The sequence below is a fragment of the Rhinopithecus roxellana genome, chromosome 16 (assembly GCF_007565055.1).
Source record: "Rhinopithecus roxellana isolate Shanxi Qingling chromosome 16, ASM756505v1, whole genome shotgun sequence".
NCBI classification, from domain to species: domain Eukaryota; kingdom Metazoa; phylum Chordata; class Mammalia; order Primates; family Cercopithecidae; genus Rhinopithecus; species Rhinopithecus roxellana.
The window spans coordinates 58,717,972-58,743,166 of record NC_044564.1 but is presented as its reverse complement, the minus strand read 5'-3'; positions in this window follow the sequence as shown (position 1 = coordinate 58,743,166).

The window sequence follows — 25,195 nt, the reverse complement described above, 5'->3', positions numbered from 1 at the left end:
GGTTGCCATGAGAAACAAAAGACATATTACATGGTGATGTCATAGGCTCTCAGCATGTTTCCAAAGATATTCTTTAAACTTGTTCCAATCACCAAATCTGTATTTCCTAGATAAGTTATGTTCTCCTTTTTTTTTGTTGTTATAAACAATTATTTGTTGTGCATCCTCCATATGTAGAATACTGTGGGTGAAATGAATGAATCAAATGTGCAATCCCTGTCCTCAAATGTTAAAGGGTCACATCTTAGTTTGTTTTGCACTGGTATAACAGGATACTACAGACTGGGCAATTTGTAAAGAAAATAAATCTATTTCCTCACAGTTCAGGATGCTGGAGAGTCCAAGATCAAGGCACCAGCATCTGGTGTGGGCCAAGACACTGTGTCCTCACATGGTGGAAGGTAGAAGGGCTAAGAGAGATGAACCCTGTGTCTTCACATGGCAGAACAGGAAAGAGAGAACCCGCTCTCACAAACTTTTTGTAAGAGGAGTAATTAATTTATGAAGACAGACCCCTCATGACCTAAACACTTCCTAAAAGACCCCACTTCCCGGCCAGGCACGGTGGCTCATGCCTTGCCGGGTTGGGTGGATCACCTGAAGTCCGGAGTTCAAGACCAGCCTGGCCAATATGGCGAAACTCTGTCTCTACTAAAAATACAAAAATTAGCTGAGCATAGTAATCCCAGCTACTTAGGAGGCTGAGGCAGGAGAATCACTTGAACCCAGGAGGCAGAAGTTGCAGTGAGCCGAGATCGCACCATTGCACTCCAGCCTGGAAACAAGAGTGAAACTCCATCTCAGGAAAAAAAATAAAAAGACCCCACTTCCCAACACCGCTGTGCTGGGGATCAAGTTTCCAACACATGAATTTAGGGGACACATTCAGACCATACAAGGGCATATGGGTGTGAAGTTGACTGCAAGTAAAAATGGGTAAATGGTGGGAAGATTGGGGAGGCTGCTGCCTATCCCTTCTTTCAACAGTCTCTGATTTTCAGGAACACAAGAGGTTAGCTCTGGGTTAGAGCAACAGAGTAGGAATATCATGAGAATACTCATAACTTGCTCTGAACCAGCCACTGTCTCAGGCAATCTCATAACCACCCGATGCAAGAGCAACTCTTTCTCTCTGCATTTTACAGGATAGGACAGGAAGGCATGGAGATTTTTAGAACTGTCTAAGGCCACATATGTATAACGTGGAGAACCACAATTCAAACTGAGGGATCCAGCTTCTGATCTCATACCTTTGGTCTCTAGGACAAATTCAAGATGTCATGAATATTTTCTAGTGTGCCTCCATCCAATAGAAATATAATGTGAGCTACACAGTAATTTTGAGCACACTAATCACCATATTAGAAAAGTAATAAATATTGAAGTTAATTTTAATGTTTTATTTAACTGAGTATATCTATTTCCATTTCCACATGTAGTCAACATTTTAAAACTATTGGTGAGTATTTTATATTCATTTATCCATCCTTAGTCTTCCTAATCTGCTGTTTAATACTTACATCTCAATTTGGACTAGCCACATGCCAAGTGCTCAGTAGCCACATGTGGCTGGTGAACAGCACAACTCTGGTGCATGCAATGAGAGATATGAGATAGCAAGAAAGATGATTTGACAGAGAGAGAGTGGGAGAGTGATAGTACAGATTTCGATCCAAATAGAATAGGAAGAATAACACAGACTTAAAGAATTTTTTGATGCTTGTTTTGATCCTTGAGCAAAAATGACAAATTCTATCTGTAGAGCATAATCGTAGGCACTCTATGTCCCAGAAGACATCAACCTTCTAAGATTAGAAATCACAATCTTTAAGCTTCTAGTTACTCATCTTACCATGATTCCCTTTGGTAACATCTGGCTTACACGTACCCCAGCTGCCTTAAATTGAAGAGAGGCTGGAGACAGTAATAGTTAATTTGCTGATAGTCTAAATGCATCCTGCCCTTCTTTCCAATTTTTCAGATTAAAAATGTGAATGAAATTCAAGGTGTCCCTCTCCACTCAGTTTTATTCTGAGTTTCAAGGTTCACACCTATTCAGAAAGCTTCCTTTCTTGCCAGCAATTGTCTCCATCCCTTGGCTAAGATTTTGAACTACTTAAACAAAGATGAGAAGGAATGAAGAAAAAAAAAAAAAAAACTCTGATTAATTTCTATTCTTGTGTCATTACAACTATATTCTCTAGAGTAAGAAATAAATCTTACAGCCTATGACCTGGCAGGTTCAGTCACTAACGCCCAGGAAAAGCTAAGCTGAAATATCATCTCTCCCTGCTTGGGTGTTGCTCCTAAGAATTTAACCTTCACTTAAGTTATTGTACTTAAATGGTATTGTCAAGGAAACACATTCTTAAACAAGACAAGGGTTGGGTTGAGGTTTTTCCAATTTCAGTTCTCACCTAGGATAAAGCTATTCTGCCTTTCATCAAACCCACCCTCAAATCCTTCACTCACACTAAAATATAAGTCACTCTGCAGTGGTCTCTTCTCAAACTTTACCTAGTAGCAGAACCCCCTAAAAATCATAGTATTCTTCTTGGAATATCATGAAAAGTTACCATATGAAAGTTAAAATCAATAATAATTCTGTATTAAATCAGACACCATCTTAGATTCTAATATATATAAAAAATAGCATATACCAAGAGCATGAAAAGATCTGAATGGAGAAAATTTTACCATTGATACTGTCCCATCCCTTTATTTAACATTTTTACTAGAGTAGATGAAAACAGTCATACCCAAATGAGTAACAGAACCCTCTGAGCATGAGTTTTTTTTCTTGGCACCTTAACTTGAAAACTGATCAGTTACAGAGTCAGCCCTTTTACATGGACTTTATCTTTCAATAGGATCCAAGACTCTATGTTTGGCAATAGAGAAGTGATGTCAAGTCTCAGGCACCAGTACAAGAGGATGGCTTTTGACTTGTGGTCTGTGGTTAGTCCCAGAATCACAGTGTAAGCAAGAAGAGGCATGTGACTAACAGCCAATGCCACCATTCCTGAGAGCAAATTCTCCAGAGTTCATTTCATCCAGATTGTTCCACTGAATCCTGTCACCACTCCGGTGATTAAGAGGACCCAGCAGGAGTGAGAGTAAGGGGAAGAGGAAGATCAATACACAAGTACAGCAGAGACCTGGAAAACCATGGTACCAGGTATTTCAAAGGCCCTGGCAATGCAATTCCTCACTCCCAAGGCAGCTTCTATACAGCCATGGCTTGTCTGTGAGAGCCTTCACATCAAGGCCCCTGCCTACAGCCAGAGCAGCAAAAGCCAAAATTGCATTGATTGAAAGCTGGGTTGACCACGGCTCATTCTTTTCAAACACTTTATTATGGAAACTGTCAAACATAAGCCAAAGAGAACACTACAGTGAGCTTCATTACCCACCACCCAGCTTCACGCTTGTCAATCCATACCCCCATTCACTTCCCTCACACATACACTGCATTATTTAGAAACAAATTCCAAACTTTATAGTATTTCATATGTAAACATATCCATTTGTAGCTACAAAAAAATAGAGTTTTTAAAAAATATAACCATTACCATCATTGAAAAGTTAATAATTCCTCAGTATCATCCAATATTCAGTCAGTGCTCAACTGTCTCTTATTGTCTTATATATTTTTAAGTAGTCAGCTTGTTTAAATTCGAATCCAAAAAAAGTCCGTATATTATATTTCATTTCTATGTCCCAACATTTCCTGTAAACAGAAAGTGTTGATTATACTTAGGTTCAGTTTTTGGCAAGAAGACTTCATAGGTGGTGCTGTGTACTTCCTATTACATTACACGAGGAGGTACCTAACGCCTGATATTAATATTGATCAAGGAGTGCAGGTGTCGCCAGCCTACTCATCTGTTATAAAGTTCCCTATCAGCTTTTCAACCAAAGGTCTTAGCAGGCATTGATGTTAATTGCTTATATCAATTATCTCGTTAATATTTGAAATTTTGGGATGGGTGCGGTGGCTCATGCCTGTAATCTCAGCACTTTGGGAGGCCAAGGTGGGTGGATCACCTGAGGTCAGGAGTTCAAGACCAGCCTGGCCAACATGGTGAAACCCCGTCTCTACTGAAAATACAAAAATCAGCCGGGCATGGTGGCATGCACCTGTAATGCTAGCTACACAGGAGGCTGAGGTAGAAGAATCACTTGAACCTGGGAGGCGGAGGTTACAGTGAGCCAAGGTCACACCACTGCACTCCAGCCTGGATGACAAGAGCAAAACTCTATCTCAAAAAAAAAGAATTGAAATGTTAATATTTTAAATCTACCCTTCTACTTTCATTAACTAGGATTTTTCTATAAAGAAAAACTTTCAGCAAATGTTTGTTTGCTCTGAGGTACACGTCATGCAGGAACAACAAGTTAAAGACTGGACTCTGTGCTCTCATTTACTTTTCTTCAGAATCATGGATTAGTTGTCTAGGATCTTTCAAAGGTGACCAATTATTTTTACATGATTACAAATCCATGCATATTTATATCTTATATGTGTCAATCCATTCACAGTTCTATTCCTTTTGATTTTGAAACTGTTCCATCTTTGGCCGGTGGGAGTTATTCAAACCAGCTTCCGAATCTTTTTAACACAATCTCCATCATCTCGATGTTTTCCTTGCTTTCTGATCTGACAAGATTTTCCAGGCTTACCTTGCACAGTTGTTCTCCTAAACATGGAATTCACTATTTCACCACAAACTCTGGTTTCATTTTCTGGGTGTTGGTATTTACAGACCACAATCTGGGAGGTCTATTAATGGCCTGTTCTAGGCCTTTTTAGTAGAAATTGCTGGGAAATATTTATTAGAAAATACATCAAAAATTTATACTGATATTTACAATTCAAATTTAGAATTACAGAGCTTTAATTTGACTTCTTTGATTTTACCATGGTATATGCTTCTTTTATGTTGAAAAATCTTGGTTCCTAATGACATTAACAATTTAAATGTTGTTGCAGTTCTTCTTCTCTTTAGGATAGATATATCCCACAAGAGATGTCCAAATTACTGAGTTTTTAATGTCATTCTAAATAATTCCTCTTGATACAGTTAAACCACCTACATAATTCACAATTAAGCTTGTCATTTTTTTAGTTTCTAAGAATTGCTTTCTGTTTCAATTTACATGATTTTAAAGTCAATTTACAAAACAATGCACAGAGATACTTTTATTAGTTTATGGTTTATGTTTACATTTGTATTTCCCCCTTTTACAGATACATATAATACCCTGCACCTTGATTTTATCACTGAAAAATATATCCTGAAGATCATATTAGATCAATATGCAGAACTACGCCTCATTGCTTTATCAGTTGCGTAGTATTCCGTTGCGTAGGAGTGCCATACCCCAGCGGGTTCTTTTAGCTATGTAAGGCCAGAGAGCTACAGCTTCACTTATAGGGCTAGAAACACAACAGAAACATGCAGTCAGAAACCTCAAAACGTATTTCTCCCCATTTTTTTTCTTCCTTTGTTCCCACTGTGCAGTATGTACTTTACAATTTCTACCCAGCAACCCAAGTCCTGGCTATCTTCAGAGTTTCTACCTCTCCCATTCATAGCCATGTGCCTCAGAGGAAGCTGACCCTATACCCAGCTCTGAGGATAAACCTGGGTTATCTAAGGCCAAATCCAATCCCCTTGGAAAGGATTAGCTCAGAAATGATTGTGTTTCTAGCCAATGAGACACAGAAGTCTTCTAGGAATTTTCTTGAAAAAGATACTTCACTCCTAAGGGAGCTACTGGAATAGAAAACATTTCTTCTGTATATTGAAATATATAGATGTGACTCCTGGAGTTTCTGCAGCCATCTTGCTCTCACCCTAGGGATGAAATCAACGTAGAAGATAGCAGAGAGATGTGAAAGACATTGCATCCTTGATGATATGGCTGAACCAGTGAATCAACCAACCCTGAAAATACCCTACTTCCGAGCCTTCTCATATGCAAGATAATACATTTCCTTGTTGACTAGTTCCATTTGAGATGATACTTTCCACTGCTTGAAGCTGAGTCCCTAAAAGATACACATGCACAAATTTAGAAAATAATTGATTATTACATAAGTTATTAATTGCTCCCTCTTCCCCCCATTGCCTTATTTTGTTCACTTCCCTTGGGTACATTTGGGGAAGGGAGTTTGCAGGGGCTCTCATTACACTCACTTCTCTAACGGGTCTATACTTCAGCATGTTTCTCTGCTGCTACTTGACTTGGACTCACTCCTAGCTCTGGCCCAAGTTTCTAAGCCCTTTCCCTGCTCGTCACTGCTTGGAAAGCCCTTTCCATAAATGTCCTCTCCCTTCACTCCTCCAAAGCAGCAGTGCTAATTTCTGAGTATCAAACTTTTATTGAAGTTTTGGGGTTAAAAGACAGCAATATATGCAAAAACAACTTCACACTGAATGTCAGCCATTCCCATCCCAAGGAATTCATTGCTCATTCCCTCCACACGGAATTTATCACCGACTACATTCCTTCAGGGATCCTAACTTCCCATCATGTTACTGAGCCATTCTTCCTCTCTCTTTTTTTCTGTATTATACCTATCTTCTTCTTTTCCAGGTCCTTCTGCCATCTCAAGGTTCTAGTGAACAACTCCAAACCTCCTGTTATTTTACTTCACAGAAAAGTTACCTGGTCTTTGTTTAAACTTCTATTCCAGTGATGCCCGTATACCTTCAACACCAAACAAGCTTATGAAGGCATTTTCCTAAACAAAAGAATAATTTTGCCTCTGAAATAGGAACTCTGACTTCCTCTTGGGTCAATCTGCTCAAATTCAGCCAGCTCTTAAAATATCATTGTTTTTTTTTTGTTATTAATACTAAATACGGGAATAATGATACCTGTCCTGTAGCATTTGCTAGAAAGCTTTATCCATGTGTGACTTTAGCAAAACTATTGATCTGTGCGCATTTTTCTCATCTGCAAAATGAAGATAAATAATACCTACATTATAGCTCATAAAAATTATTGTGATGATTAGAGGAATTAACATACACAAAGAACTTTGAACAGTGCCAGGTATATAGTAAGTACTCAACAAATGTTCACAGCTGCTGCTGCTATTTTATCAAACATCTTTGATCTGGAAAGGTTGTTTGGACATGCTGGGATGGGGAGATAAGAGCACCCAGAGCACACGATTACTGTGAGGACTGAATGATATATATGACCTAGAAGAGCACCTGACATATTGGTGACAAGTGAAGGCAGGCTCTTAACGCTGGGGGATTAATAATAGTGTAATAGTGTATGTAAAGTCCTGAACAAGGTAGAAGATCAATAATATGAGATACTATCATTTTGCTTCTTAGGGAGGTTATGGATGATGTTAGAGACTGAGACAGGATTAGGGCAGCTGGTGATTTTAAAAATCCTGGCAAGAGGCCTCGTTCTGATTCCTCTATCATGTGTCATTGTTGTTACTCTTATTAGTATTATCAGCAGAAATAGCAGTAATGTGGTGTGATGGCTGAGCAGCAACTTATGCCAGGTATTGTTACACATTCTATGGGTGAATAGAGATAGATGTAGCCCAGATCTTGCTTATAAGGTGCATGCAGGAAGAAAGGCCCCAGGGTTCATTGCCCAATCCCAGTCCTTAGTTACTCTATCTTGTTTGCCAATGGGGACTAAGCCAGCCTTCAGGAGTGTTTGCCTGAGGTCAGTTTTCATTCACGCAATTGGCACCCTACCAACAATGAGGGTCAGCAGGAGGTTGACAGCATGAAGCCCCCTAAGCAGGACGGCTTCCCCATGCGACAGGGGTGATAAGGAAACAGAAAACCAGCCTTTTGTTCTGTTCCTTCCCCAGTTTTTCTGAGACCCAAATGAGCCAGCAAGCCCCACCAGCCACCCAGGAGTTTAGAATGAACAGGGAAGTAAGAAAAACAAAAAACAACTGAGCCTTGAGCCCAGACACCAGACATTACCAAAGACATGGGGTCAAGGTGACTGGAGGTATTAGAATCCCTCAGGAGCAGTAACAGGATGTCAGGGAACCAGAGAGAGATGTTCTCTGTCCTTCCTGTGGAAGTGCTGAGAGAATTAGAGAATATTTATGGCATTTCCATGAAGATGTACAAATTCAATCTGCACAGATTAAGCAGGCAACAGCAGCAGGTGCACACAGGTGAGGGTCTAAGCAGTAGGGTAGATTGGTTTGGGGCCAACCACAAGCCACCTGTCTTATTTAGTGAGGCAGAGCCAAGCCGGGCCCCAGACCCATGGTGTGAGTATCAGGGTGTCTGGGTAGCACACAGTGTACCCAGTGGACACTGGCCAGGGGAGGCCTCTCTGAACATGAGGCTGGGATGATTCGGCCTCCAAATAACAGAAAATAAAACATCAGGAACTTGGGTCAACTAAACACTGAAAATTGGAGAAGATCTCTTGAGCTGTCTGCCCAGAATCTCAAAAGCTCCTCTCTTAGAAACAAAGACCTTATGGTAGTGGTTTGTCTCAGAAGTTTCTTAGTCATTTTGCCAAAAATAGACAAGGAGGAAAGGGAGAGAAAAAATCTGATGCAAGGAAACCAGCTACTCAACGGACTGACCATTTTGCTTTAATAGAAACCTCTTAAGAAAGAAACTAATTAAATGCACCTGCACTAAAATGATTACATGGCTATTATCTGCCCACTCAGAGAAAGAGAACCACGAAGTTCAAAACACAGCAAGCAGCAGGCTTAATTGTCTTTCGTAAGGAATGGCTTTTGTTTTGCCCAGTGCTCCATCAAAAACACTAAGTGTTAATGTACCCTGTATAATCTATCTGGCCAGCTAACTAGTTTAATCCATCACACACCATGTGAAAGAATACAAGCAGGTTGGTAATGACAAGTTAATAGTAGAGGCAGGAAATAAAATGGAGAAACACACTTTGATTGATGGTGCAGAACTATTAGGTGCTACTATGGATGGACTCTGTCTGGTTTTATATAGTGGTCAATCAAAGCAAAATAGATCTAGTAATTTAAAACTTTAAACATGTCCTCTAAATTAAAAATTTAAAAGGCCAGTGGATGTATTGCATTCCTTTTGAACAATAAAAGTTCAATTAAAGCCAACTCTAAAATATCTACAAGTGGATCTACCATAACAAATCTCAATCTCTGCTCCTCATTGCCCTGATTATCTGCTCTGCCAGCCCAACTTAGTTACCAAAATTTCTACTTTGCCTCTATGTACAATCTTATACAAGTGTAGCTGCATGAAAGATATGGAGTATTTAAAACCAAACATTTGGTTACCTTCTTTGTCTGCAGAGAATATGGGAGAATAAGATAAACCAATCTTAGAAGATCAGAGGGATCTACTTAGGCTGATAACTTACTGCAGTCTGAAAATAATGCCATCCATGTTTCAGACTGAGAGAAAATTAGGAGGTCTCACAGAAGCAAAATGGGAGACATACCTGGCTCTCCAGCGCTTCTTATTGTTCAGTATAGTGGGGCATGGCAGATTCAACTGAACCTCGTAAGTAAAGCTGGTGCCCTCGTGGTCTGTTTGGTAGCTATAGAGCACAAATGGCCAATACTTTTATAAATAAGTCCTCACATATTAGAAAATGTGGTTGTCTAGGAATTTATTCTAGCAATAGAATCTTTCTCTTCCTCTCTCTCTCGCTCTTTCATAAACACACGTGATGTACATAAAAGATGAATCACTGTATTACCATTGCAACAGCAAAATATTAGAAACAACCTAATATGTCCATAAAGAGAGGACTGGTTAAATAAAGTATGGTACAACCAGCAATGGGATTCTAATAGGTATTAAAAAAAAAAGGAGAAATAATAAAGGTCTCTCTATACTAATATGAAATTATCTCCAAGTCACATTGCCAAGGTTTTTTTAAAAAGAGCAAAGTGCAGAAGACTGTATATACTATAATACCAGTTGTATTTTTAAAAAAAAGTATGGCTACCCACACACATACTTCTTACATATGCATAAAATATCTCTCAAAAAACAACATAAGGACCTCATAACCTTGGCTGCCTCTAAGGCAGGAAACTGAGTGGATGGGGACAGGGATGGAGACACTTATTTTCATTATACACTCTCAAACCTTTTGCATTTTGAATGTATGAATATATTACCTATTGAAAAGCAAAGAAATTGCCTCATTAGCCCCCTTAATCTCTGCTCCCAGCTCTCATATCCCTTGTTTCCCATCAATTTAGTCACTCTAGTTTCTCTATGTGTGCAGGCACACTATGATCCACAGGCTGTTCTTCTGTAATCTTTGTTTCTGTCTTGTCTGTCTGCATCAGGAATCACTTCTCATTAAAGAGTTACCTCCGTTAATGTTTTTCTGTGCCTCTCAGTTCCAACCTGACAGTTTAATATCAATTCATCTAGCAATTGTTTTAATTATGTCCACCTGAAGGTCCAGAAATAACTCAGCAGCGCCTCAGCTTAGCAGTGATTTTATGTCACTGACCTTTGGAGTATAACCTGCTTACTATAAAATACAGTTGATTCCTTCTCCTAAACGTGACTTCAGAGCCTTATATCGGCCCTACAAAGCTGTAAACTGGCTGTTTCCCTCTTCGATTCTCATACTCCACCCCAAAGCCCCTAAGCTTACTCAGTGCACAGAGAAGTTGTCTTGACCAAACTCCAGGCGAGCAGAGAACTGAAGAGTCCAGTTCACAGCCACAGGATATCACAGATGAGGACCAGTCCTGACAGTTCCATCAGAGCTTTGCATACTATAGTGATGCCTAGTGATATAGTGATGCCTTTGCATACTGTAGTGGTATATTAGAGCTCACACTCCACACTCAGTTAAGGTTGGTGCAAAAGTAATTGTGGTTTTTGCCATTACTTTTAACAGCAAAAACCGCAATAACTTTTGCACCAACCTAATATTTGCTGTTATCCAGCTTGGGCCATACTGCCAGAGGTCTCCTGAATGGGCCACAAGCTGATGAGCTCTGCTTACCACCTCAGGCTTCCTGGGAGGCGTTTCTTTTGTATCTGTGTGTGTCTTCTGCCAGTTGACCTACCCAAAGGGTTTCCTTAACATAATTTCAGGAAGCAGGGGTTGGGGCCTCAACCCCTCCTACCCTGAAGGCTCTTGATTCAGACAAATTCTCCACAAGAATCAGCTCTGCAGGCTTGGCAGCCCCATTGAAGCTGCCAGGTATGCAAGGAGTATTTATTCACTTTCAGTCTGCATAACAAAGAGGGCTCATGCAAATTACTGTTTCTTGGACAAGGAAAGTCAAATCCAAGGTGATGTGCTGTCCCTACCCTCAGATGCAGCAGAGGGTGACATAAGCCCTAACTGTCACCCAATCCCACCCCAGATATCCCACTAAACCCCCACTTAAGTGGACATCCTTTTTAAAAAGCAATTGCATTTCAAAACACCTAATTTATGATGTCACAGCCTATGATGAAAAAAAAAATTCATCATAGAAGATCATTGACAGTATTGAGTCAGACTGAATTTTGAAATTCTAAGAAGTATCGAGAACATGCCAGTCTACTAGACTGATCTTCATATCAGGATAATTTGAATCATTCAGTAGTCAGAGTGGTAGAATAGAAACAGCATGAGTTTGGGCATCGGACAGAACGGTGTTTGAAAACGGTCTTTTTAACTCATTAGCTACAACCTCAAACTACTTAATCCAAATGAACTCCCACTTGCTCACCTGTAAAATGGAGATTGTTCTGAGGAATATAATGATTCGAAGTCTATAAAACACCTACTCTTATGTCATAGGCACTCATATTAGTTCCTATCCCTTAAAAACCCACCATCTACAAGGCCAATGTAATAATCTCTAAATTGGATTATATTAAAGGGATTTCATCATTGGAAATGACTATGCTATTCAAGACATTGTGTCAGGACTGCAGGAGACTCAGAGATGAAAAGGACACCATGGCAAGCTGCTGGCTGACTGACCCGATGACAGTCACTCTCAACCATTTTCCACCTTGACACCATTCACTGTTAAAGCTAGAAGAGTGAAGATGGCCAAATAGGAACAGCTCCAGTCCGCAGCTCCCAGCATGATCAACGCAGAAGATGGGTGATTTCTGCATTTCCAACTGAGGTACGTGGTTCATCTCATTGGGACTGGTCAGAAAGTGGGTACAGCCCATGGAGGGTGAGCTGAAGCAGGGAGGGGCATTGCCTCACCCGGGAAGTGCAAAGGGTCAGAGGATTTCCCTTTCCTAGCCAAGGGAAGCCATGACAAACTGTACCAGGAAAATCAGGACACTGCCACCTAAACACTGTGCTTTTCCAACGGTCTTAGCAAACAGCACGCCAGGAGATTATATCCTGTGCCTGGCTCAGCGGGTCCCATGCCCACAGAGCCTTGCTCACTGCTAATGCAAGATCAAACTGTGAGGCAGCAAGCCTGGTTTGGGGAGGGGGCGTCTGCCATTGCTGAGGTTTGAGTAGGTACACAAAGCTGCTGGGAAGCTCAAACTTGGTGGAGCCCACCGCAGCTCAACGAGGCCCGCCTGCTTCTGTAGACTCCACCTCTGGGGGCAGGGTATAGCTGAATAAAAGGCAGCAGAAACTTCTGCAGACTTACATGTCCCTGTGTGACAGCTCTGAAGAGAGCAGTGGTTCTCCCAGCACGGTGTTTGAGCTCTGAGAACAGACAGACCACCTCCTCAAGTGGGTCCCTGACCCCCCATGTAGTCTAACTTGGAGATACCTCCCAGTAGGGGCCAACTGAAACCTCATTCAGCCGGGTGCCTCTCTGAGATGAAGCTTCCAGAGGAAGGATCAGGCAGCAATATTTGCTGTTCTGCAATATTTGCTGCTCTGCAGCCTTCGCTGGTGATACCCAGGTAAACAAGGTCTGGAGTGGACCTCCAGCAAATTCCAACAGACCTGCAGCTGAGGCACCTGACTGTTAGAAGGAAAACTAACAAACAGAAAGGAATAGCATCAATATCAACAAAAAGAACATCCGCACCAAAACCCCATCTGTAGGTCACCATCATCAAAGACCAAAGGTACATAAAACCACAAAGATGGTGAGAAACCAGAGCAGAAAAACTGAAAATTCTAAAAACCAGAGTGCCCCTTCTCCTCCAAAGGATTGGAGCTCCTCGCCAGAAATGGAACAAAGCAGGATGGAGAATGACTTTGATGAGTTTACAGAAGTAGGCTTCAGAAAGTCAGTAATAACAAACTTCTCTGAGCTAAAGGAGGATGTTCGAACCCACTGCAAGGAAGCTAAAAACCTTGAAAAAAGATTAGACAAATGGCTAACTAGAATAAACAATGTAGACAAGACTTTAAGTGACCTGATGGAGCTGAAAACCACAGTGCGAGAACTTCATGAAGCATACACAAGCTTCAGCAACCAATTCGATCAAGTGGAAGAAAGGGTATCAGTGATTGAAGATCAAATGAATAAAATTAAGTGAGAAGAGAAGTTTAGAGAAGAAAGAATAAAAAGAAATGAACAAAGCCTCCAAGAAATATGGGACTATGTGAAAAGACCAAATCTATGTTTGATTGGTGTACCTGAAAGTGATGGGGAGAATGGAACCAAGCTGGAAAACACTCTTCAGGATATTATCCAGGAGAACTTCCCCAACCTAGCAAGACAGGTCAACATTCAAATTCAGGAAATACAGAGAACACCACAAAGATACTCCTCAAGAAGAGCAACTCCAAGACACATAATTGTCAGATTTACCAAGGTTGAAATGAAGGAAAAAATGCTAAGGGCAGCCAGAAAGAAAGGTCTTTTCCACAAAGGAAAGCCCATCAGACTAACAGTGGATTTCTCAGCAGAAACCCTACAGGCCCGAAAAGAGTGGGGGCCAACATTCAACATTCCTAAAGAAGAGAATTTTCAACCCAGAATTTCATATCCAGCCAAAACAAGCTTCATAAGTGAAGGAGAAATAAAAACCTTTACAGATAACCAAATGCTGAGAGATTTTGTCACCACCAGGCCTGCCTTACAAGAACTCCTAAAGGAAGCACTAAACATGGAAAGGAACAACCGGTACCAGCCACTGCAAAAACATGCCAAATTATAAAGACCACTGATGCTAGGAAGAAACTGCATCAACTAATGGGCAAAATAACCAGCTAACATCATAATGACAGGATCAGATTCACACATAACAATATTAACCTTAAATGTAAATGGGCTAAACGCCCCAATTAAAAAACACAGACTGGCAAATTGGATAAAGAATCAAGACCCATCAGTGTGCTGTATTCCAGAGACCCATCTCATATGCAGGCTCAAAATAAAGTGATGGAGGAAGATCTACCAAGCTAATGGAAAGCAAAAAAAAAAAAAAAAAAAAAAAAAAAAAACCGGATTTGCAATCCTAGTCTCTGATAAAACAGACTTTAAACCAACAAAGATCAAAAGAGACAAAGAAGGCCATTACACAATGGTAAAGGGATCAATTCAACAAGAAGAACTAACTATCCTAAATACAGATCCACACAATACAGGAGCACCCAGATTCATAAAGCCAGTCTTGAGAGACCTAAAAAGAGAGTTAGACTCCCACACAATAATAATGGGACACTTTAACAACCCAATGTCAACATTAGACTGATCAACAAGACAGAAGGTTAACAAGGATATCCAGGACTTGAACTCAGCTCTGCACCAAGCAGACCTAATAGACATCTACAGAACTCTCCACCCCAAATCAACAGAATATGCATTCTTCGCAGTACCACATCGCACTTATTCCAAAACTGACCACATAATTGGGAGTAAAGCACTCCTCAGCCAATGCAAAAGAACAGAAATCACAATAAACTGTCTCTCAGACCACAGTGCAATCAAATTAGAACCCAGGATTAAGAAACTCACTCAAAACCACACAACTACATGGAAAATGAACAACCTGCTCCTGACTGACTACTGCGTAAATAATGAAATTAAGGCAGACCTGAAGATGTTCTTTGAAACCAATGAGAACAAAGACACAATGTACCAGAATCTCTGGGACACATTTAAAGCAGTGTATAACGGAAAATTTATAGCACTAAATGCCCACAAGAAAAAGCAGGAAAGATCTAAAATTGACACCCTCACATCACAATTAAAAGAACTAGAGAAGTAAGAGCAAACAAATTCAAAACCTAGCAGAAGGCAAGAAATAACTAAAATCAGAGGAGAACTGAAGGAGACAGAGACACAAAAAACCATTCAAAAAACATCAATGTATCCAGGAGCCGGTTTTTTGAAAACATCAACAAAATTGATAGACCGCAAACAAGACTAATAAAGAAGAAAAGAGAGAAGAATCAAACAGACGCAATAAAAAATGATAAAGGGGATACCACCACCGATCCCACAGAAATACAAGCTACCATCAGAGAATACCATAAACACCTCTATGCAAATAAACTAGAAAATCTAGAAGAAATGGATAAATTGCTGGACACATACACTCTCCCAAAACTAAACCAGGAAGAATTTAAATCGCTGAATAGACCAATAACAGGCTCTGAAATTGAGGCAATAATTAATAGCCTACCAACCGAAAAAAGTCCAGGACCAGGTAGATTCACAGCCAAATCCTACCAGAGGTACAAAGAGGAGCTGGTACCATTCCTTCTGAAACTATTCCAATGAACAGAAAAAGAGGAACTTCTCCCTAACTCATTTTATGAGGCCAGCATCATCCTAATACCAAAGTCTGGCACATCCTGATACCAAAGTCTGGCAGAGACACAACAAAAAAAGAGAATTTTAGACCAACATCCCTGATGAACATCAATGCAAAATCCTCAGTAAAATACTGGCAAAGCGAATCCAACAGCACATCAAAAAGCTTATCCACCAAGATCAAGTTGGCTTCATCCCTGGGATGCAAGGCTGGTTCAACATATGCAAATCAATGAATGTAATCCAACACATAAACAGAACCAATGACAAAAATCACATGATTATCTCAATAGATGCAGAAAAGGCCTTCGACTAAATTCAACAACCCTTCAATGCTAAAAACTCTCAATAAACTAGATACTGATGGAATGTATCTCAAAATAATAGGAGCTATTATGACAAACCCACAGCGAGTATCATACTGAATGGGCAAAAACTGGAAACATTCCCTTTGAAAACTGGTACAAGACAGGGATACCCTCTCACCACTCCTATTCAACATAGTGTTGGAAGTTCTGGCAAGGGCAATCAGGCAAGAGAAAGAAATAACAGGTATTCAGTTAGGAAAAGAGGAAGTCAAATTGTCCCTGTTTGCAGATGACATGATTGTACATTTAGAATACCCCATCGTCTCAGCCCAAAATCTCCTTAAGTTGACAAGCAACTTTAGCAAAGTCTCAGGACACAAAATCAAAGTGCAAAAATCACAAGCATTCTTATATACCAAGAACAGACAGAAAGCCAAATCATGAGTGAACTCTCATTCACAATTACTACAAAGAGAATAAAATACCTAGAAATCCAACTTACAAGGGATGTGAAGGACCTCTTCAAGGAGAACTACAAACCACTTCTCAACAAAATAAAAGAGGACACAAACAAATGGAAGAACATTCCATGCTCATGGATAGGAAGAATCAATATCATGAAAATGGCCATACTGCCCAAGGTAATTTATAGATTCAATGCCATCCCCATCAAGCCACCCATGACTTTCTCCACAGAATTGGAAAAAAACAGCTTTAAAGTTCATATGGAACCAAAAAAGAGCCTGCATTGCCAAGACAATCCTAAGCCAAAAGAACAAAGCTGGAGGCATCATACTACCTGATTTCAAGCTATACTACAAGGCTACAGTAACCAAAACAGCATGGTACTAGTACCAAACAGATATATAGACCAATGGAACAGAACAGAGCCCTCAGAAATAACACCACACATCTACAACCATCTGATCTTGACAAACCTGACAAAAACAAGAAATGGGGAAAGGATTCCCTATTTAATAAATGGCGCTGGGAAAACTGGCTAGCCATATGTAGAAAGCTGAAACTGGATCCCTTCCTTACACCTCCTACAAAAAATAATTCAAGATGGATTAAAGACTTAAATGTTAGACTTAAAACCATAAAAACCCTAGAAGAAAACCTAGGCAATACCATTCAGGACATAGGCATGGGCAAGGACTTCATGACTAAAACATCAAAAGCAACGGCAACAAAAGCCAAAATTGACAAATGGGATCTAATTAAACTAAAGAGCTTCTGCACAGCAAAAGAAACTACCATCAGAGTGAACAGGCAACCTACACAATGGAAGAAAATTTTTGCAATCTACTCATCTGACAAAGGGCTAATATCCAGAATCTACAAAGAACTCCAACAAATTTACAAGAAAAGATCAAACAACCCCATCAAGAAGTGGGCAAAGGATATGAACAGACACTTTTCAAAAGAAGACATTTATGCAGCCTACAGACACATGAAAAAAATGCTCATCACCACTAGTCATCAGAGAAATGCAAATCAAAACCACAATGAGATACCATCTCACACTAGTTAGAATGGCAATCATTAACAGGAAACAACAGGTGCTGGAGAGGATGTGGAGAAACAGGAACACTTTCACACTGTTGGTGGGAGTGTAAACTAGTTCAACCATTGTGGAAGACAGTGTAGTGATTCCTCAAGGATGTCAAACTAGAAATACCATTAGACCCAGAAATCCCATTACTGGGTATATACCCAAAGGATTATAAATCATGCTACTATAAAGACACATGCACATGTATGTTTATTGCCGCACTATTCACAACAGTAAAGACTTGGAACCAACCCAAATGTCCATCAATGATAGACTGGATTAAGAAAATGTGGCACATATACACCATGGAATACTATGCAGCCATAAAAAAGAATGAGTTCATGTGCTTTGTAGGGACATGCACGAAGCTAGAAACCATCATTCTCAGCAAACTATCGCAAGGACAGAAAGCCAGACACCGCATGTTCTCACTCATAGGTGGGAATTGAACAATGAGAACACTTGGACACAGGGCAGGGAACATCACACACTGGGGCCTGTCATGGGGTGGGAGAATGGGGGAGGGATAGCATTAGGAAAAATACCTAATGTAAATGATGAGTTAATAGGGGCAGCAAACCAACACGACACATTTATCCATATGTAACAAACCTGCATGTTGTGCACATGTTCCCTAGAACTTAGAGTATAATTTTTTAAAAATTTAATTTAATTTCATATTAAAAAAATAAGCTAGAAGAGTTAAATACCCACTTTACCAGTCTTCATTTCAACGGGGAGTAGCCAGGTACATGGCTCTGGCTAAGGAGATGGTAAGTCAGAATTCTACTAGCAGGTTTTTAAGAATCAAAAGGAATAGAAATTGTCACTGCTCCTCTTCCTCTTCTTTCCTGCCCTTAATGTTAATGGCACAAGGGACAGCAGCCCTCTTGCAACAATGAAGCAACAAGCATGAGGAAAAGACCAAGAAAATTGCAACAAAACTCACCCTGAGGCCAGGCATGGTAGCTCATGCCTGTAATCCCAGCACTTTGGGAGGCCGAGATGGGCAGATCACTTGAGATGAGGAGTCGGAGACCAGCCTGGCCAATACGGTGAAACCCTTTCCTACAAAAAATACAAAAAAATTAGCCAGGTGTGGTGGCATTCACCTGTAATCCCAGCTACTCGGGAGGCTAAGACACATGAATCTCTTGAACCTGGGAGGCAGAGGTTGCAGTGAGCTGAGATCTTGCCATGCACTCCAGCCTTTGTGAAGGAGTGAGATTCGGTCTGAAAACAAAAAGAAAAAGAAAAAGGAAAAGGAAAGAAAAGAAAACAAACTTGCCCTGTTATCATGAAGCCAACCAACCAACCCCAGAAGCTGCCTACCTCTGGAACTCTTGTTCTCTGAAATAATTCAACCCCTATTTGTTTCAACCTCTTACCAAGGTTTTCTGCTACTTGTTGCTAAACACAATCTTAAATGACACAAATGCTGCCCTCAAGAAATCCATATTCTAGTGGTAGAATAAGATATGTTTTCAAATTTCGGAAACACAAAGTAGAAGTTATAAGCATGACTTGACAGAATATAATAAATTATATATAAGTCACAACCACATTTACCCAAATATTTTAGGGAATGATGGTAGAGACATTGTATATTTAAGTGTAGCACTTTATTTCATAGTCAGCGTTCTAAAATATGAGTGCATTACTGCATATAGCTGAGCTCCTCAGGAAATACAAATGAAAGACACATTGCTTGGAAAATATCCAATTTTGCATATACTTATCTTTTCAGATATATGAAAACCATAAAGCAAAAGGATTTAGAAGAACTGTAGAGAATCTGACAATGCCTAAGGTTATAAAAAGTCAAATTTCCAAATTTATGGCACAACACGCATTTGGTTTGCTACTTTGCCAAGCATTTCTTTGTAAACACTACATAGGTATGACAAAGTTTCCTATTTGCCTAGTACTATCAATAGAGCAAATACATAAATTGAATAGGCTGCAGATATCTTCACTTACTGAATTTTTCTATCGCTATTATGTCACTTTGAGTTTAAGTGAAAAGTTTAGAGTGTATAGTACGTTTTGCATAGAATGTATCAGAAGAGAGTTAACAGTATTTTAGTGATTCTGCTTGCAATATGTGTGCTATTAACATAATGTCTGAAATACAGGCATATTTTTCCAGTTATTTACTGCATAATTCTTAGAACAACGGGACACTAACATAAGTCTCATGCTTTAAAACATTTCAATTGAGTTTGCATCCAAAATGGCATTGCATTACCATCAGAGACTTCACTAGGTCCAAAGGTGACAGAGCTGGCAGTCTATGAATGATAATTTTAAAAACATTGAGCTATCCTCAAAACACGAAAACCCTAGTGCTGACTTGGGATACTGCTATCTGTGCACTGTCTGAGATGTCACTTAACCTCTCTGAGCACCAATCTTCTCATTGGTAAAATTTTGAGGTTAACAGTTATCTCACAAGCTCATTAGAAATGTCAAATAAGAGAAAAGGTAGTGCCTATACCTTTTAAACTATAAAGTATGGCACAAATGTAGGGCAAGAACTCTTCTGGTTCCTTGACTGAATCAGAACAATCTTGAGGTGTGTGTTAAGTTTTCTATGCTTCCAGTTAGTCTAAAAATCGCAAAGAGTATATAGTCTTTTCTGGGAAACGTGCTTCTCTGTTCAATGAAATTTCAAAAACGTAGACGCAGGTAGGGAATCTATATTTTTTTATGTATTTATTTTTATTTTATTATTTATGTATTATTTTTATTTTATTATTGTATTTTTTATGTTTTTTATTTATGTATTTATTCAACTAACATTTATTGAGTGCTGACTATTGTAACACCATAACAGTGCCCAAAGATACAAGGGTAAGTAGGATACACTTGCCTGACCTCCAGAAGCCCACGGTTTTATAAGAGCTATAACCACATGAGCATGTAGATTATAATATACTGTGATGTGGATTCATAATCAAAGGTGTTCAGGCAGTTGGTAGTCTTTAAAAGGAGGTGAATGGAACACTTTGAATCTCTTAATTACAATCTGAGAGATCTGGGGAACTACAGGGAGGAAAAAGAGCTGGATAAAGACAAATATTCTCTGTGTCACAGTTTGCTTGGAACCTGCTGTTCAAGCAAGATTTCTCCAGGAGCTAATTTCAAGAGCTTCTTTGGAGCCCCTCACATGATGTGTGGTCTTGGTCTGCTGAATCCCTGATGGCAATAAACTCTGTTAAAAGAGACCATAAATGATGAACTGCAGTAAAATCCCTTACCCACTTTTGGTTGATGTATTCTTCGCTTTAATAAATATTTCGTGATTCTGTGGTCCTTTTGACCTGAAGTGAGGATTGGATAGCATGTTCCTCCCAATCCTGAGCTGGAATCTTTCACCTCAACACAACCACATTCTGCTTACTGGAAAAGCGCTTCCTGGCACCATTATTAAACTGTCAGTACCACACGATTTTTGCAAGAAATCAAAGTAGATTTTATTCACTCAATAAACATTTCCTGAGGGGCTATTAGACCCCAGGCATTAGGAACACAGAGCTAGCTGAGACATAGTTTTTGCCTTCAAAGTCCTTACAATCTGGAAAGAGTGACAGCCACAGGATTAAACCTCCCCCAATAAAATGCTAAAGAGGTCATAAAACAAGGTGCGGGTGGAGGCATAAGGGATATAGAATGGGGGTTTCCTAGAAGCTCAGAAAACTCAGGGAAGGGGTGAGTGTTGAAATAGGAGCAGGTATTCACCAAACGAAGGCACAAAGCTGTGGAACAATCTAGTGTGCTGCGTGAACAACAATCATTTTCCATAGCTAGAGTGTGGGTTGTAACAGGATGCAAGGTGGAAGCCGACATCAAGGAAAAGTTAGACTAAAAAACCGCAGGTGCCATGGTAAGGTCTTAAACTCAGTGGGGCTCTCCCGAGGGATCTTCATCTAGTTTTAACATCAGGTGACTATTGAGGAGAGTGTCAGGCCTGTTTCTGCCACAGAAGGGCGGCTGACTGCTCACTACAGCAGGAGAACATTGCCAAGCTTTCACTCTGTTTAACACCTAAGACTCAGAGACCATATCAAAAAAGCAAAATTGAGATTGCTGATTAGGTCCTCAAGTGCTGAAAGGATGGCTTTTAACGTGCTCACATGTCCTGGAAATAGGCAAAGATAAAGCATCTTTCCAGCTGTTCTCCAATCCAGGAACTTCTCCTGGTAACTGATAGGAGTTCAACAGAATCAATCAGGAATGCAGTGCAAAAGGCACTGCTGCTGGACTCACACTGTGTACTCAGCCATCCCCTAAATCACAGAGGAAACCGGATACTATGCCAAGTGACTTCGAAGTCATCAGCTTCTCTGAAAGAGAAGAACAACTTATTCTATCACCAGAAGAATAAAACAGTTCTTATTCTATGACTAGAAGAAAAAAATAGTTCTCAGCAATGAAGCATTCACTCTGATCAGGGGAATCTTTCACCAGAGCTCTCTAAAAACAAAGTCCCCCCACACCCACATCAAAAGAGTTAGTGCAAACACAGGGTAGGGGGCTAGTTCTGGCTAGGACTCCGTATGATGTTCTTTTTTGCTCAGTGGCTTGTAGGAACACTAGGGAGGTGGCTAATGTTGAATTGGACAGCAGAGCTTGCTGCTTTGCGGTGTGTGCTGGCCTCTAGTGGAGGCCCCACCCCCAAGTCCAGTTCTTATTCAAAGACAATTAACAAGGTTGATCAGGCTTAAGAACATTTTATTAACAGTTACATTAATAGGTGGGGCTCTTTACTTTGCTAATAAGTTAGGAGGTAAGATAACAGTCAAGGCAAGATAGATAGATAGATTGATAGATAGATAGATAATAGATAGATGATAGATAGATAGATAGATAGATAGATAGATAGATAGAGAGAGAGATAGATAATATGGATAGATGGATCTTACAATACTGTGTAGCAGTTATGAATTCCTTAGGCCACAAGCTGAGGTGAGGAAATAAATGTATCTTTAAAATGCAAATCAAAGCCACAACGAGATACCATTTCACATCACTCAGAATGGCCATTATTAAAAAGTCAAAAAACAAGAGAAGCTAGAGAAAAGAGAACAAATGCGTATACACTGTTGGTGAGAATGTAAATTAGTTCAGCCACTGTGGAAAGCAGTTTGGAGATTTCTCAAAGAACTTAAAACAGAGCTACCATTCAACCCAGCAATCCCATTACCGGCTATGTACCCAAAAGAAAACAAATTGTTCTACCAAAAAGACACATACACTTGTATTGCAGCACTATTCACAATAACAAAGACATGGAATCAACCTAGGTGCCCCTCAATGGCAGATTAGATAAAGAAAACATGGTACACATACACCATGAGATACTATGCAGCCTTAAAAAAGAATGAAATCCTGTCCTTTGCAGCAACACGGATGCAACTGAAGGCCATTATCCTAAACAAATTAATGCAGGAACAGAAAACCAAATACCACATGGTCTCTCTTTTAAGTGGGAGCTAAACATCAGAAAAAGGGCAATAATGGAAACTGGGGACTACAACAGGGAAAGTAAGGAAGGAGGACAAGGGTTGAAAAACTACCAGGCAATATGCTCATACCTGTGTGACAGGATCATTTGTACCCAAAACCTCAGTATCATGCAATATATCCAGGTAACAAACCTACACATGTACCCCCTGAATCTAAAATAAAATCTGGGGTGGGGGACAGGAAAAGAATTTTAAGTGAAGTACTAATAAAATAAATAAATAAAGAGCCTTTATTTTTATATCATTTCTATCTCAAGCCCCCTTTTCACTTGGTAATAGAAGCTCCATGTTGGACCATTTAGAATAAAAACTCGAGCAACCCAGAATCTTCTGTCTATGCCTTTGTCTAGAGCTTTTGCCCCACTGAGCCATGTCGTGCTCCTCTGATGAGGAGACGGCATCTTGTCCTCCGTCACTGCTGCCTCTCCACAGAGGCATCCCCCAGATGGATGTGCCTTGCCAATGGTGCAAGTAGCCTGTGTCTTTTTGCATGTATCCCAGAGATGTCAAGCTCCCTATGTGGCCACTGCATCCGAGTCCTCATCTGGTCCACTGGTCCTCTCTCAGATAGGTGAGAGGCCTTCTCTCAGGCGGTACGGGGGCTTCTGGATGTTCTCCCATGCTACCCTAGGACTATGGGAAAGTCAACGGGGCCATCTCAGGTTCTCTTTGCTGAGAGACATGCCATATGCCAAACTGGATGAGCTGAGAGACCTGAGAAGCAAAGCACCTTCCTGGGCTTCACCTGAGAAGCAAGACACACACCCACTCTCCCCGAGGGCCCCCACTGAGCTATGAGGCCCCAGCCATGGCCCCGCATCCAACTGCCCAGCTTTTCTTACAACTCTGCTGCCTCCTGCCCAGGAGTCTCTCTCTGGGCTAGACGGGTGGTTAAAGCCAGCTCACTCTCCCCAGCCTCTTGTTTCTGGCACATACAAAGCCCAGGTTCCTACGGCACTAAAATTTCCCCTACCTCCACCTCTCACAACTCTTATTTCTGTCATCAGTTTCAAAAAACCATGTACTCTTCTAGTTCTTTGAGATTCCCATCTGTTGTACCCCTAAACCAAGGGCAGTCACTGACTGAATGAAAAGGCCAAAAATTCACAAGAACTAGCTGAATAAAAAACACAGCGGTTGATATATCCAAATATATATCACACCACCACATTGGCTGCTGTCATGAAGCTAAAGATAGAGTATGGTTCTGGGCCTGTTCCCACCCAGGAGAGGCCCCACCTCAGTCTCTCTCTCTCTCTCTCTCTCTCTCTCTCTCTCTCTCTCTCTCTCTCTCTCTCTCTCTCTCTCTCCTTCTCCCCTCACCCTGCTTCCTTGCAATGTGGTTCAGAGGTGCAGAACTCTTCTGAGAAGAGGCACAACCATCACTTCTTATTCTTCCTGCCAAGCAGCCAAGGCATGAGGCAACATACGAACTGTCCCTAAAAATGCCTATGGTGGAGGGTTAGCAGAGCCCACTCAACTGTGGATCCTACAGGGGAAAAGTAAAACCTCTTTGGTTTCTTTCTTCAGCTTAGACAAAAGATAGTTTCTATGTGGTCTCCTCTAGATCACTAGATTTTTGCAAGCAGATTTAAGCCTCAGAAGTTACTTTGTACAGAGGACATCAGGGAAGTCTTCATGCAAGAGTTGTCATTTGACCTGAGTCTTAAGGGATGTGAGGGATGAGCAGAGGGGATTCCCGGGAAGGAATCAGCACAAATAAAGGCCAAGAGTTGGGAACATATATCATGGTCCAAGGGAAAGGGGGAAGTTAAACATGACCCCAAAATTCCATTCCTGGGTTATCAGGCAGATGGTGAAGCTCTTAACAGAACTTCTGTTCAGAAGTTCTGAGCCTTCTTCTTTGGCATTTATTGTAGTCAGCCATGTGTTATATTTTTTCTGTATATATCTTGCCTTCTTGAAAAGAGATCACTTTTTATTCATTTACTTATTCATGTATCTTCCTTGCAACCTTAAAGGAAATAATCAACATACACTGTAATATCTGAAGATGTGTCATAAAAGGTATTCCTCGACCTGCTCACTGGCTTTTCTTCATTAAAGAAAATATTGCCAGAATTGTAGATTGCTATATTTTTCTCAAATTACTTTTGAAAAT